Source organism: Nicotiana attenuata, chromosome 7 (genome assembly GCF_001879085.1).
Source record: "Nicotiana attenuata strain UT chromosome 7, NIATTr2, whole genome shotgun sequence".
Taxonomy (NCBI): Eukaryota; Viridiplantae; Streptophyta; class Magnoliopsida; order Solanales; family Solanaceae; genus Nicotiana; species Nicotiana attenuata.
Genome location: NC_031995.1, coordinates 50,025,466 through 50,040,569, shown reverse-complemented (window position 1 = coordinate 50,040,569; position 15,104 = coordinate 50,025,466).

Below are 15,104 nucleotides of genomic sequence, written 5' to 3'. Positions count from 1 at the left end.
TTCCATTCGAGAGTCTAAATACCCCCAATGGGTCGCTAACGTGGTCATGTTAAAAAAGAAAAATGGGAAATGGCGCATGTGCGTAGACTTCACGGACCTAAACAAGGCTTTCCTGAAAGACTCCTTCCCGTTGCCTCAAATCGATCAACTCATTGACGCAACAGCAGGACACGAGCTATTAAGCTTCTTGGACGCCTATTCAGGCTACAACTAAATCCTCATGGAGGAGGAAGACCAAGAAAAATCCACCTTCATCACCCACCAAGGGACGTAATGCTATAAAGTCATGCCATTTGGGTTGAAAAGTGTAGGGGCAACCTACCAAAGGCTGGTCACCAAAATGTTCAAAGAGCAACTCGGCAAAATGATGGAAGTCTATATAGATGACATTTTAGTCAAATCCAAAAGAAAAGAGGACCATATCGACCACATAAGGGAAGCCTTCGACATACTCAGACGATACGGCATGAAGCTGAACCCCGAGAAGTGTGCTTTTGGCGTGACCTCAGGAAAATTCCTCAGCTTTTTGGTATCGCAGAGAGGCATCGAGGTAAATCCCGACCAAATCAAGGCTATAGAGGGAATACCTGAAATTCTAACCAACAAGAAACAAGTGCAGAAGTTGATCGGCCGTATAGCCGCCCTGTCGAGGTTCATCTCATGATTCTCTGACAAATGCCACAAATTCTTCAACGTTCCCAAAAGGACAATGGACTCCAGTGGAATTCCGAATGCGTCAATGCTCTAAGAGAACTAAAGGCATACTTGTCCTCACCCCCATTACTTGCCAAGGCAGAACCATGCGAACATCTATTAATCTACCTGGTCGTGATGACGTCGCAGTAAGCGCAATCTTGGTCCATGAAAACAAAGGTACGCAATCTCCAATCACATTAGGAAAACCCTGGTCGATGCCGAAACGAGGTACCCCCACCTCGAAAAATTGGCAGTAGAATTAGTCGTAGATTTACGAAAGCTAAGACCCTATTACCAATGCCACCCTATCTCGATAGTCACGACCTTCCCCCTAAGAAGCATCTTACACAAACCCGAGCTATCGGGTAGACTGGCCAAGTGGGCCATCAAATTAAGCGAGCACGATATAACATATCAGCCGCGAACAGCGATAAATTCGCAAGTACTTGGCGACTTCAGCACCAAAATATCACCTGAGGCCGAGAAGGAAGCCGCTCGTACCTCTCCCAAGCTACCCGACCTTTAGGTACTGTACACAGATGGTTCCTCCGATGCGATAGGGTCCGGACTGGGACTCGTGCTCGAGGTCCCAACAAGCAAAGTCATTCTCCACTCCATATGGTGTCCCGATATGACTAACGATGAGGTAGAGTATGAGGCCGTGGTTGCAGGACTGAAACTAGCTCCCAAGTATGGAGTGCGATGGGTCATCCTCCTATGTGACTCACAACTCGTCGTCAACCAAGTCATAGGGACTTTCCAAATAAAAGAACAAAGGTTACAAAAATATCAGGCAGAAATTCATAAGCTACTGCCCGAATTCGACGAGTGCCAACTCGACCAAATACGCCAAGCACAAAACATAGAAGCAGATGACTTTGCCAAATTAGTAGCAGCCACCAAGAACATAAGCGGAAGAGACACGTGGCCACCCTCCTCCGTTTGTTGATAGACCAAATTGAGGTACGCACTATATACTTGACTTGGGACTGGCGGAACCGTATCATGTCATATTTACAAGATGGGTTGCTCCCACCCGACAAAAAAGAAGCCAAAAAGCTCCGAATGCAGGCAGCCCGATACAACATCATCGACCTTAAGCTATACAAAAGAACACTCGGTGGACCCTAAGCAAAGTGGCTAGGGCCAAACCGAACAAGGCGCGTCCCCGAAGAAGTACACAAAGGCCATTGCGGAGCACATACTGGTAATCAAGCCCTCGTTAAATGCCTCATACGCCCCGGCTACTACTGAGCCACCATGAAAAAGGAAGCCGCCGACTATGTTCGAAAGAGTGAACAATGCCAAAAATACACTCCAATGATCCACCAGGCGGGCGAGCACCTCCACTCCATCACATCATCTTGGCCATTCCTCAAGTGGGGGATGGATATCGTCGAACCCCTTCCAGCGGGACGAGGTAATATACGATTTCTTTTGGTTTTAACTGACTATTTTTCTAAGTGGGTAGAAGTAGGTGCATTCGCCCAAATACGTGAACAGGAAGTTATCACATTCATATAGAGAAACATCATATGCCGCTTCGGCATCCCCAAAGAAATCAGTTGTGAAAACGGACCCTAGTTCACCGGAAAAAAGACCGCCGAATTCTTCGAGAAATGGCACATCAAGCATATACTCCCCATGCCATATCACCCCGCCAGTAATGGTCAGGCAGAACCCTCCAACAAAATAATACTAAACATCATGAAGAAGAAGCTTGAGGATGCCAAGGGACTGTTGCCGGAAAAGCTACTGGAAGTGCTATGGGCATACTGCACCACGCCAAAAACAAGCACATGAGAAATGCCATATTCACTAGTCTACGGGACCGGCGTAGTGATACCCATCGAAGTCGGGGAGTCAAGTTTAAGATTCTCCAACGAGAACGGACCAAGTAATGATGAAAGCAGGAAACAAGACCTCGACAAAACAGATGAACGAAGAGACATGGCCTACATAAGAATGATAGCTAAAAAACAACAAGCAGAAAGGTACTACAACAAAAAGCCAAAGTCAGACCACTCAAGGTAGGGGATTATGTGCTCAAAGCCAAAACACAAGCAAGCAAAGACCCACGAGAGGGCAAACTGGGAACCAATTGGGACGGACCATACAAAATCACAGCAACAGCAAACAAAGGGTCATTCCAACTAGAAACAATGGAGGGAAAACTACTACCAAATAATTGGAAAATCGCCCACCTCAAATACTTCAACTTCTGAAGATGGACGTCCTCCAAGTCGTACTCTTTTTCCCTCACCGAGTTTTGTCCCAATTGGGTTTTCTCGGGGACGTAATTAACGAGGCGACGAAGGGGCTGTCTCAGAGTTTAGGTATTTTGTTCATCACCCCCACCTATCAACTACTTCTCTAGGACAAGTGATGAAGGGACTAGATAGACAGGGACTACTCGAATGTATGTACGGACCAAAAAGGAATGTAATGTTCTCCAATGAATAAACAAAGCAGTATTTCTTACACCTCCACCAAATTTGAACGCCACGCAAACACAAAGGCATTATACATTCGACCTCGTTCGAATTAAAACACATTCGACCTCGTTCGAATTAGCATACATTCGACCTCGCTCGAATCAAAATGTAACAACCCAAAGGGTCATAACCGGATTTCTCTCTTTTTCTGTGCTTCCAAGGCCTTGAAAACCTCACCTTTAGTTGCATCGATTTGCGTAGCCGGAAAGACTATATGTTAAATTCTTTGAAAAATTTCAAAATGTGGCTTTAAAATGATTTAAAGTTGACTTCGGTCAACATTTTTGGTAAACGGACCCGGACCCGTGATTTGACGGTCCCGGAGGGTCCGTAGAAAAATATGAGACTCGAGCATGTGTCCGGAGTCGAAATCCGAGGTCTAGAACCCGAGTAAAAGAATTTTTCTGTGAAATTATTTTTCTGAAATTATTAAAGAAAATGGAAATGAAAATTGATTAAAAGACTATGGTATCGGGCTCGTATTTTGGTTCCGACGCCCGAAATAAGTCTTAAATATGTGTTCAGCGCTTTCTGTAAAGTTTGGTCGAAATCGGACGTCATTTGGCGTGTTTCGAACCTAAATATCTAAAGGTTGAAGTTTGTGAAGTTAGAATGAAAAAATGATGATTTTGAGGTTTGATTCATTGATTTTGATGTTGTTTTGGCGATTTGATCGCTCGAGTAAGTTCGTAGGATGTTGTTGAGTTAGTGTGTGTGATTGGTTAGGAGCCCCGAGGGCTCGGGAGTATTTTCGGAGGTGTTCGGGGTGTTTTTAAACTTAGAAAGACTTCAGATTTTTCTGCAATTTTTACACAGAAAGACCCTTCTTCGCGTTCGCAGTGTTGCCTTCGCGTTCGCATAGCCTTGCTCTCTCCCTCCTTCGCGTTCGCGTTCTGGCCATCGCGATCGCGAAGCTCTGCTGCTTCCTTCAACGCGTTCGCGTGTCTCCTATCGCGTTCGCGTAGGCCCAGACCCCAGACCCCAGAAAAATTTCTCTACGCGTTCGCAGCCCCACTATCGCGAACGCGATGCTTCCAGTCCACCCGTCTTCGCGAACGCGACCCCTTGGTCGCGAACGCATAGAACAAAATCGCCCAGCTATAATTTTAAAATTTCAGAATCAGAACCTACGGGATTTATCCAATTTTCTCACGAGCTCTCTTCTCTCCCAAGCTTTAGGAAGCCATTAAAGCCCCCATTCTTCAAGACCACTTGGGTAAGTAATTTCCCACTCATTTCCTTCACTTTTTCTTCATTAATTAGCAAGTTTCTAAGCCTAAATCATGAAATCAAAGTAGAAATTAGGGGTTTTGGGTAGAGTTAGGGTTTTGAGAATTTTGGGTGATTCAACCTCAATTTGGGGTCGAATCTTAAAACAAATCATATATTTGGACTCGTGGGATTATGAGTGACTAGGTTTTGGTCCGAGCCTCGTGTTTGGAACATGTGGTCCCGGTGTCGAATTTTGGTATTTTTGGAAGAATGCTAGGAAATTCATAACTAGGCTATGGGATGTTGCCATTGAGTCTTTATTGATTCTATTGAATTAATTATGCCTAGATATCATTGTTTCGGAGTCGGAAATTAGAGGAAAGGCGGTATTTGAGGATTGATTGCTATTCTTTGGACCGAGGTAACTGTTTGATCTAAATTTGGCTTGAGGGAATAGGATTAGAGTGTTATTATTTGCTAATTGCTAAATGAATCGAGTACGGTGTATAGGCATGGTGACGAGTATCTATACACCGGTGTCTAGCATGACCGTGGGTCCTTGTATGTACTTATCCTGATATTGTTATGACTCTTCCATGTTAATTGATGAATTCTATCCAAAGTGAAGAGTATGAGGACTAATTATGAATTGTAAATTCTTTGGAGCGTTGGCTCGAATGATAAGAAGAATATTGAGTAAGAAATGAAAGAAATAGAAAGTGATATGAATAATCCCTTGCTGGGATGGTTTGAGTACATTGATTATCTCCCTTGCCGGGATGTGAGAGTATTGTTGTTGCTCCCTTGCCGGGATTTAGCTGATGATTGTGTAATTCCCTTGCCGGGACATTTCTTATTATTTGTTTATCCCCTCGCCCCATTTGGTTGTGATTACTGTTTGGGTGAGGAAGAGTGATAATGCACGAAGGGTCATTCCGTGCCATGTTTTGATTATATTTGCACGAAGGGTTATTCCGTGCCATGTTTTGATTATATTTGCACGAAGGGTCATTCTGTGCCATGTTTTGATTATATTTGCACGAAGGGTCATTCCGTGCCATGTTTTGATTATATTTGCACGAAGGATCATTCCGTGCCATGATATGAGAGTTACGTGAGGGAAAGCACGAAGGGTGATGCCGTGCACTTTATTTGATTGCTTTTGGTGAGAATGAGAGTAAAAGCACGAAGGTTGATGCCGTGCAACTGTTGATTTTCCTGCTCTCATTAATTATTGTTATTGCCCTGTTTCTTATTTAAATTGTTGACTTTACATCCGGATTGTACTCCCCCATAGTATGCTTCCCTCCCTCTTAACTGTTAAATTTCTGTACTCTTTCCTTGTATTGCATATACATACATTGGAACTGCACAGGTTGATTTGGTAGTCTTGTCTAGCCTCGTCACTACTTCGTCGGGGTTAGGCCAGGCACTTACCAGCACATGGGGTCGGTTGTGCTGATGCTACACTTCTGTGCTCTTTTGCACAGATCACGGTATCAGAGCAGCTTTTGGACCACAACAGTAGGATATCGATCGGGAGCTGACTTCAGTCCAGGGACTTACGAGGTAGCCTAGCTGGCGTTCGCAGGCCGGAGTCCCTTTCTATGTTTCAGTCTGTTTTCATTGTACCGAGACAGACATTTATGTATTTCTATTCAGACTTGTTTGTAGCACTCTTTAGTAGTTCGTGAGATAGCGACTCCAGTCTTGGGTAGTGAAAGATTAGACTTCCGCATTTCGGTTTTTCAGTTATTTATGTTTTAAAAGACTTCCGCATTTATTTAAAGACTCGTTATTTTATTATTGTTATGTTGTTATCCGAAAATGTTTAAATGTTTGGCTTGCCTAGCTCCAACAGTAGGCGCCATCACGACTCCCGATGGTGGGGAAATCCGGGTCGTGACACAAAATACATTCGGCCTCATTCGAATTAGCATACATTCAAACTCGTTCGAATTAGCATACATTCGACCTCGTTCGAATCAAAATACATTCCACCTCGTTCGAATTAACTTACATTCGACCTCGTTCGAATCAATACACATTTGACCTCGTTCGAATTAGCATACATTCGACCTCGTTCAAATTATCATTCATTCGACCTCGTTCGAATTAGCATACATTCGACCTCGTTCGAATCAAAATACATTCGACCTCGTCCGAATTAGCATACATTCGACCTCGTTCGAATTAAAATACATTCAACCTCGCTCCAATTGACTTACATTCGACCTCGCTCGAATTAACTTACCTTTGACCTCGTTCGAGTCGATGACCTCGGTTGAAGTGAACCAAAAGTCAGGGACTTTCTCGCAAAAGAACTCACAACAAAAAAAGAGAGAAAGAACAGCTAGAGATACATAACAAAAGACAACTGTTTCATTTCAGTCATTCCATTCCAATACATTTTTTACAAAGGGCTGGAAAGACGCCCCTACAAAAAATAGCAAAACACCAATAAGCAAAAACCAAATACAAAGACTTCATGCTGCATCATCTCCCCCATCACCAATATACTCATCATCGTACCAAGGGTCGGAGGCAAGCCTATCCAAGGCATCGTCATCATCGTCTCCTCTGGGTGTACCGGGATCATAACCACAGGCATCACGAGCTGCACGCGCCTTAACACGAACATCCTCAAATACAACCTCAGAAATCTTCCCAGCCGTCTTCAGAGACCTATATATGTCAAGTTGAGCCTCAGAATGAACCCACATTCCATACAACTCCCACGACACACCGGGAGCAATAGAAGCATAAAAAAGTGGACGGCTGAGCCTGCGCCTTCTCGGCCCTTAGGGCGAAAACCTGCTCATTCAGTTGAGACAGCTCCACCTCTAAATCCCCAATCCTTTCCTAAAATCTAGCTTCCTTAAGCGCCGAAGTTTCTGCCTCAGTAGCTCGCTCAAACCTGCAAACTTGAAGGACGTCCCCTAAGGCTGCCGCCTCCGCCACCATGATTGTTCTTGTTTTCTCGGTTCGACCCAACTCTTCAACCCTGGTGCTCAACTCATCCTGCAAGTTGACGACCCTTGCTTCGCTCTGCTCGAGCTCGGCCTTTAAAGATGCCACCTGCGCCTGAAGGTCAGCATTTTCGGCTGTCATTCCCTTGCTCAATTCGAGCTCATCCTCCTTAGCCTTCAACGCCTCCTCAAGAACACTACATCTGCCGATGACCCTCATAAGCTCTTCATCTTTCTCCCTCAACTCCTCATTTTTCTACTTGAGCCCATCACGGAGTGCCTGGAATTGGATGTCCTGGTTAAGAAAGTCGACTAGCGTTTGATGCTTAGAGCGATACTCTCTGTACTTGGACACCATCTTCTTGAAGATAGCCGTCCTTCGCTCTTCCCGCCGGGCACGCAAAATCTCCATGATGAGGGTCTGACATGTAATAAAAAGATAGGTTAGCGGAAGCAAATTACACATATGAAATGAATCAACCTAAGATGGGAAAAGTAAACTCACTCGCAAGGCCATGCCAGATATACCCAACGACAAGTTCGCATCCCTCAGCGACTGTAGCGTCCTATTCTCAGAATCCGCACACAAAGGAGCGAAGGCCGGTACCACCTATTCCGAGGTGGCCAAGAGATCTTAATATATGGGAATGACAATATGCCGATTAGGCCCCTCCGTTCTTATCTCCACTCGGGTGTACCTCTCCTCAAAAGCCCGCACCTCCTCAGGGTCGATATCAGAGCCCGACCCATCATCCTCCACGAGGATGGCTCTATCCCTCCCAGTCATATATGATGAGCTGGCCCCGGCTATTCGTGCAGGTTCCCCTCTGACATAAGTCCCTTCAACCTCTAACGGCCCTCCTCCTATGACAATAGTCGTCGTGGGAGCAGCCTCGATGCTCAGTAGAGGCGCCGCCTCCGCGCCCAAATCAATAGGCCTTCCCAAATCGGTATCAGCAACATCATCCCTTCCAGTCTCCACCCTCCGCCTTTTCCTCGATACTGTCTCCTCCTCGTCGTGAGAGGATTTGTCAATTAAATGCAGGACGGGGTGATCAGAGGTCTCAGCTGATGGGATAGCTACCTGAGGGGCAGAATCACCCAATGGCGGAGCTAGAGTTTGATTCTCTCGTACAGACTCAGCTAGTACAAATTGGATTCCAGCCAATGCGATCGCCTGGCAAAACGCGGGCACTGGGCCTTCATCTTCTTGGAAGTCTGCCGACCTGACATGAAAAGAAGATTATGTTTAACAAAAATGCCAAGAAGACAGTAATAACCTACCATGAGACAAAAGGGTCATGGAAAACGAAATCAGACTCACTAGTCGAAGGCTTAGGGCCGAACCGCCTGTTAAATGATAATCAATCGCGGATCCCTACAATATGAGGTAAAACGCGAGCCACCCAGTCTTCGATGTCAAGAACCAGGGGAGGTGAATACTTACCAGCTAAAAGTAGAAAAACATGTGAAAGTCAGAAACAAAAAAAAGAGATGGGGGAATGAACGAAACATGTGACGAATGGTAAAAGGCCCTTACGATTGGAGTTCCACTGCTCAGGGAACCCGGCTAGTTCCGCCACAACGTGCTCGGTCCTAACAAAGAAGTAACTGCACCAGAACCGGCGGTTCACCTTGTCATCCATCCCCGTCACCAAGCCTTTAGTCCCTCGGCCGCGGAGATGAATCAGCGTCCCCCTGTAAAAACTGGGCGAGAAAAGGTACAGAAGATGACGAATGGAGACCTCACAACTGGCCAACTCCGCAAACTTTGCTAGCATCAAAAAGGCCTTGTATAGGTAAGGGGAAGTTGTGCCGGGAAAACGCCGTAAATACGGCAGAACTCCTCAGCAAGCGGAGGAAGAGAAAGAGAGTAACCCACCAAGAATGGGTATTGGTAAAAAGCACAATACCAAGGTTGGTAAATTTTTATTGAGTCGTTCCCCGCCGGAACGATATTGACGTAATCAGGAATACGAAATTTAGACCGCATATCAGATATTAACTTCGACCTCATGACTAATAGAGCCTGATCAGGAGCAGGAGCTGGTTCCTTATGGAAGTCATTTCTGACCGACGGGTTCTGAGGAACTATCTCTTCCACGGTGGGAAAGTTTTCATCTTCTACAACCGTGGGTTCGCCACTACCGGAAGGCATTGCCACTGATAAAGGGGTGGCATCGGAGACTCTATCGGAAACGTGACGGGAGTTTGTCATTTCTGCATATAAACGTATGTACAGTAGAACCGGGAGAAGGGTATCAACGGGAAATGTATAGCCAACGGGAAAGCTGGTGCTGAGAAGCAGAAGGGAATCAGAAGCAAGGATCAGAGAAGAAGATTGAAGAACAAAACGAAGTACCAAATAAGTATGAAATTCAAAAGTCTTATTTTTGGATCTCCCTTCCCCTATTTATAAGGTATTATGGCACCGAAATCAATGCAAGAGACTGTCACTGACACTAAGATCGAAACAACAGTGGCGCTGGAAATGATGCATTGCATCGGGAAGATGGGTAATGACGACGCGCGTGGTCATGACGTCATCCCGTGTTATCCACGCCAACCACAACCTTTGAGTCGACCCGTCATCAACGCGACCTCGACCAATTCAGCCCATCCACCGCAGCGGAACATTTTGTGACTAGATACGGATGAAATACACTCATCAAGGACTCCCAAGAGGACGACCTCAATAAGCGGAGGGACTAACTGTATGGGTTAAAATTAGGTCCAGTGTAGCGAATGCAAATGGACGAGCTAAGGCCGAGGTCGAAACCAAGTACGGTCTAGCGGTGAGGAGTTGCTCAAAGGGGGAGACCAGTGTCGAGGTCGAGTACAGAGCAACGACCACAATTGTTAGAGTGTTCCTATGATTGTGAATAGGAATATTCTGTCGAATATTCTCCCACACACTTTTCTAGGGTTTTCCAGGAATATCCTCTATAAATAGGAAGAGAGAGCAAGCAAAGAGGGATTCGGAACCTTTGTAAAAAGGGAGACATCTTGTAAAGGGTTGACTATCAGAGAGATACAAAAAGCTGGTTTTTGTCTCTCTTATTTGATTCTATCAAATAACATTCTTCTTTAACTCACAAGATCCAAAAACACATAATCCATTTCACTTGTCGGCTGTCACGTGCTGTAGTCAGAAGAAGGAATATCCATCTCATTTAACCTTTGGGTGATAAATTCCTTCTTATTACATTTAATATCATTTATCACATTTTTGCATATTTCCATCTTTGTATTGATTGTTAGTCGAAAAGCATTAACACAACATTCGTTAATTTTAAGCACGGATTCATACCGCCTGGGCTATTTAATTTCGGATCTAGAACTTTTAACTTGGATTCACTCCTCATCTCTTTATCTAATTGGTTTAATTAAAAAGGATTCAAAGCTTTTTGGTCAAACAGTATTGTAATTGAAGCCCAAAAATAAGCGGGGTCATAATATTTATATCTATATCTATATTATATTATATTAAAAGCACGAAGGCCTTTAGCGAAATGTCGTTCGCCTTTTTTACCCTTTAAAACTGAATTTTACACTAGACAAAATAGTCATTTGGTTATTTCTCTAATAATATGAATAATCATTTAATATTTTCTAAATATTTCGGATTTCGAGATCTATTAGATTTTATGTATTAGAATTTTCCTTATTTGAACTATGTGACATAATAAGTTTGTAGAAAATAAATCAAAATATTATGTAAAGTGTTTTAAAAAAAGTCGTTTACATAAATTCTGAATCACTTTTACGTTTTGGGGTACTTTTGTTTGTCATACACTTCAATAATTAATTCTAATAAAGGTAATAATCTAGCTAAAAGTTTTGACTATTTTCAGTTCCTTTTAGACTTAGGAGTTTTTTGTTTTGTTATAAGTAATAAAAAATTGAGAATTTGATTTATGTGTAGGAATATTTTTCAAAGGAAATTAACCGATTAGTTCTTTACAAGAAAAGATTAATTCTTTATAATTAGGTAAGAAAATTTATGAATTCTTTATAAATGTTTCAGCTAAACTTTTCGTGCACTTTCACCTCCTTTTAGATTCAGAATTTTTTTATTTTATTCGTAAAAATCTCAAGCACTTTTACCTTCTCTTAGGTTTAAGAGTATGTGTTTATCTATATATTTCTAATATTTAGGACTTTAAATTTATTAAAAAATTTTCTTTTATAAATTACCTATATTATATTTATTAAATCTATATTTTCTATACTATATTAAAAGCACAAAACACCTTAGCGAAATGTCATCGTTTATGTTACCCTTTAAAAATCGAAGTTCACATTAGACAAAATAGTAATTTAAGTTATTTTTCTAATATTTAGAATTTGATCAACTAAATTTTTATTTATTAAATTGTTCCTTATTTATGTACAAAATCCTAATATTTAGGATTTTAAAATTAATTTTTAAATAGCTTTATTTCCATGAATTATAAAAATTCTAAAGTGACTCCGTAAAAGATAAATTGAAATTTACATGTGAAAAGAGAAAAACACCATAATTTGATAAAACACATCCAAAAATGCATGAGCAATTGCCCTAGGCATTAATGAGCATATAAATTTCACTATAGACAACTAAAAACTCTCCTAAAAAGAAAAGTTTACTTAGAGTTAATGTATGGAATATAATTTAGGTTAAGATGAGTAACTCTACTTGGAACAAATCATGTAAAATAAGTTAATCTGTTAATCTACTTGCAAGAAAATCGACGTTTTAATTTTTAAATTTGATTTTACATTTCAAAAAAAAATAGTACTTTATTATTTTTCTAATATTTAAATTTTTGAAATAAAAATAAATTTTATCTTTATAAATTATTTTTTATTTAAATTATACATAAGATTCCTAACATTTATGACTAAATCAATTAAATTTTATTTGTATAAATTCTTTTCTCATTGAACACTTTAAAAATAAAATTCTTATTAGCTAAAGTTACAATTTTCTTATTAAATTTATATGTAGGATCTCCTAACGTTTAGTACTTCATAATTAGTTGATATTTCGTCTTATATAAATTTTCTTATTTGAACACATTGAAAATAAAAGTTTTATTCGATAAAATTATAAATACACTATAATATTTAAAATTTGAGATGATTTAAAGTTTCAAAATAATATTTATTTTTTTATTTCTACTATTATAAAAGTACAAAACTCGAATACAAAATATCGACAAAATGTGAGTGAAGTTAATCCGAAAAAAGAACAAAGAATGAAAGTAAAGGGCATAGAATATTTTTAAACTTTTAATCTCTTTTATTATAAAAGTAGATTAACCTCAGTTTCTGCATAAAATACCTATTTTAGAATTTTGATAAATTAAAATTAAATATTAGTTTCTTTATTTTTCAAAAAAGTGAAAAACTAATTGATTGGTTACACGATTGGAATTAACATAAAGTTTTTATACTCCATTTTATACCAACTGATAGAGATGGCTCTTAAATTTGTTAAAAAAATGGATGGTCCAAAATTTAAAATTAATATTAAATTCTTCATTATTTTCTTATATTCATTACTTGCCTTTTTTTTGGAATTCATTATCTTTTTATGTAATAACATTATGAATGTAACATTTATGGAGAGATGTTAGGTGAAATATAAAAATATACCACATTTATTTTTTATATAATAATTATTTATAATTACAAATATTATTTAACTAATCCAACTAAATACATCATCTTTTGCATGTTCAGAAAATATTGAATTTAACTATTTTATAAATGTGAATTAATTTTTATTATTTAAACATATATTGCATTTATTTTAAATTTCAATTGCTATTTTTCAACCATTTTTTGTATATGTTTAATAATGATTGACGCGATGCACACGTGCAACTAACACTAACAGCTTGTTTGGATGGTTGTTACACATCGTTTCATAATGCATCGTATTGTATCGTATTGTATTGTACCGTATCGTTTGATAAATACAATGTTTGGATAGATTGTATCGTTTGCCGTTGTTTCATGATATCATGCACCAACAATATGAAATAAAGAAAAATTATGATACGGGATAAATTTATTATATAAAAAGGTAGGGTAAATAATAAAATAAAGTAATTTAATAATAGTGAAGGGTGAGATGAGAGAAAAAGATAAGATAACGACGCAACCACACCAAATTGATCGTTACATAAAGTGACACATTTCGTCGTTAAGTAACGACAAATTTAACGATACGATACAATAAAATTTAGGTAACAACCAAAACAAACATCGTATTTAAAATAACAACACGATACGATACAATAAGTAACGACCATCCAAACAAGCTGTAACACTAACACTAACACTAGTATGTATATAAAAGGAGCCAACGATCTATTCTCTCCATTATTTTGAGGCACTTAATAGCGCTCTCACATTGAGTAATTAACGAGGCGAAAGGAGCTCCCCTGAGAAGGTGTCATTTTAGTGGTGCTAAGTATAAACAAACTTTCACTTAAACTAGCGAGCTGTGCGCACACTCCAATTTCTTTTCCTTTTTTTCGTTTTGCAAAAAAGACTTTCTAATAGTGTTCTTTTTAGAGGCGGAGCTAGGTTTCAAACTTATGGGTTCGAAATTTTAACCATTTAAATTATTAAATTATAAATAATCAATGAATTGTTCAAGACAAATACAAGGTTAGAACCAAAGTTATTGAATTCACCGAACTCGTAGCTAGCCAGAACATTGGCTCCGCCCCTGATTCTTTTATGACTTCTACCAGTGCTTCGGGTCGGTAACTAACCTTTCTTAGCTCTAGGTAAACACGTCTTGATTGAGAACTTACCATAACCATAGTGAATAAAATTATAGATGAGCAAAATTGTATTCTCATTTTCCCCTTTTGTGGGGAAAGGGAAGGTAAAAGTTGTCCAATGATAGTACCATACCTAACAGCAAATACACGCAAAGCCTTAAATGTGTCGAAACTAACACCCCACACGGAGCGTATATTAGCTTCCACCCTAACACTAGCTGAGTAACTGACACCACCCCCTCCCCTATAGCACCCCCCCCCCCCCAAAAAAAATCCACCAAATAAAATAATATATTTCCTAGTTTGTCTCTTTTTCTTTTGCTGGATTCTGCTTTGTGGCTTTTCATTTCAGTTTCTGATAAGATATATACACACACATTATATATATCTACGCAAATTTGGCTGCCTTACCACGTGGGGTTTAGGAATGATCCCAAGCAAAGCTAATACCCCCAAACCCTGAGACAGAAAATAACAATAACAACAATTATGCGTGACTATATAAATATCTTTTTGTTATGCGTGACTATATAAATAATTTTTAATATTTCATGTAAGTTTATTGCTCATTTTTCATCATACCTGAATCTAGATGTGATATATGTTTGAATGAATATGTCGAAATGTAATTTGTATCTTTTATGTTAGATTGTTAACCTACCATAATTCTATTCCTTTATTTGATTTTGGGATTGATCATGTGAGAAAAGGTTGAAAGAGAAAAGAATGAAAAAATAAAAGCTGTTTAATTAATTAGTTAAGGTCAGAAGTCGGAAAGGGCATGAAGTGTCAGTTAAGTATATGATTGTAGTTGCACGTGAACTTTGTAAGAACACCTCAGTGGGATTTTGTAGACATGGGGATGAGGGGATCACACTCACATGAAAAATCCAATTATACCATAAAATTAAAGACTTGATTCATTTCTTTCATTCTGTAATATTACTCCA